Source organism: Dermacentor silvarum, chromosome 1, assembly GCF_013339745.2.
Source record: "Dermacentor silvarum isolate Dsil-2018 chromosome 1, BIME_Dsil_1.4, whole genome shotgun sequence".
NCBI classification, from domain to species: domain Eukaryota; kingdom Metazoa; phylum Arthropoda; class Arachnida; order Ixodida; family Ixodidae; genus Dermacentor; species Dermacentor silvarum.
The window spans coordinates 401,667,206-401,668,651 of record NC_051154.1 but is presented as its reverse complement, the minus strand read 5'-3'; the positions used below and the strand labels follow the sequence as shown (position 1 = coordinate 401,668,651).

Below are 1,446 nucleotides of genomic sequence, written 5' to 3'. Positions count from 1 at the left end.
CCTCCCGCCTCCCAGGCCCCAGCATGGGTCGTTCCTCGTTGTTTCTCTTATATTGTTAATAAACAGTTTGCCAAAGCATCACATGCTCTCCGACGCGGGATCGAGACGACGAAGCCAACAGGAACGAAGCAAAGAAGAAGCGAGCGCACAGGAGCGAAGACAGCATCCTCAAAAGTGAGTCTACGTAGTCGCGGCGGCGCGGGAAAAGAAAATGGTGGCGGACAATGGGTTCCGGCCGCCGAAGCCTCTGGATGTCGCGTCTCTTGGTCCCAACGAGTGGCAAGATTGGCTCCAAAGCTACAATTGGTATGCGTCCGCGGTGCAACTCAACAAAAAGCCGCCGGAAGTGCAAGTCGCCAACTTCATGACCGCGATCGGGTCCGACACACAGAATATCTACAAGACGTTCGCACTGAGCGAGGCGGAGAGCTAGGAAGTGGAAGTAGTAATGGTGAAGTTCAAAGAACATTTCACGCCGAAAATCAATCCCGCTTATTGGCGGCACAAGTTCAACAAGATGAAGCAACAAGAAAGCTAGCGCTTCACAGATTTCCTTACTACAGCGAAACTGCAGGCTTAGAAGTGGGAATTCGGAAACCTGGCCGACGAGCTCCTGAGAGACCAAATCATCGTAGGCATATCGAACGATTACGTTCGAAACTTGACGACTCGACCATCGACTTGGAGAAAGCGATCCACTTGTGCCGAGCAAGCGAACAGGCGACGCTACAGCTGAACGAAATGACAGCCAAAGAAACTAAAGCTGTAGATGTGGTCAACGACAAAACAAAGAAAAGCCCAAGTCAACGAACAGACTGCAAAAAGAATTGCAAGTACTGCAAATTCACACACCGCAGAAAAGAGTGCCCAGCATACGGTAATACCTGTGCCTTGTGTCGCAAGGTAGGCCATTTTGCTGCAGTGTGCAACTCGAGAAAAATAAAACACCAGCGCTTCGTAAGTGCTGTCGAGAAGCAAGACTCGGATAGTGAAGAAATGTACATCTCCGATCTCAGAGCTGCAATAGACAAGAAAAAGTCAGAATGGCAAGAGACGGTTCAATTTAGAAATGGCAAGGCTATTACTATGAAACTGGACACTGGTGCGCAGTGTAACGTACTACCCAATCAAGAGGCGAGCGAAGCAGGCTTGAAGACGGTACCTTCAAAGGTAAAGTACATTGTTTCCTAGACTAACCACAAACTTTCTGTCGTGGTGGAAGCCCAAGAATTCTCTGAAGCTAGTGGACAGAGTGCAAGAGTGACATTTATTGTTGTGGACGCCCCAGTCACACATGTTCTTGGACAGACAGCATGTGAAACCCTGAACTTAGTCAATCGTGTATGCTTGATTTAAACACCGAAAGCAGACGACAGCATCTTTCAGGGGATAGGCTGCATCAAAGACCATGTTTACCAAGCTAACATCGATGAACGTGCAGCACAA

The 1,446-nt window shown here is 48.8% G+C and overlaps 1 pseudogene; it reads left to right on the top strand.

Annotated features, from left to right (window-relative positions):
• Nucleotides 1-211: 211 nt before the first annotated feature.
• Nucleotides 212-1,191, top strand: LOC119446714 (uncharacterized; annotated as a pseudogene).
• The last annotated feature ends 255 nt before the right edge of the window (nucleotides 1,192-1,446 follow it).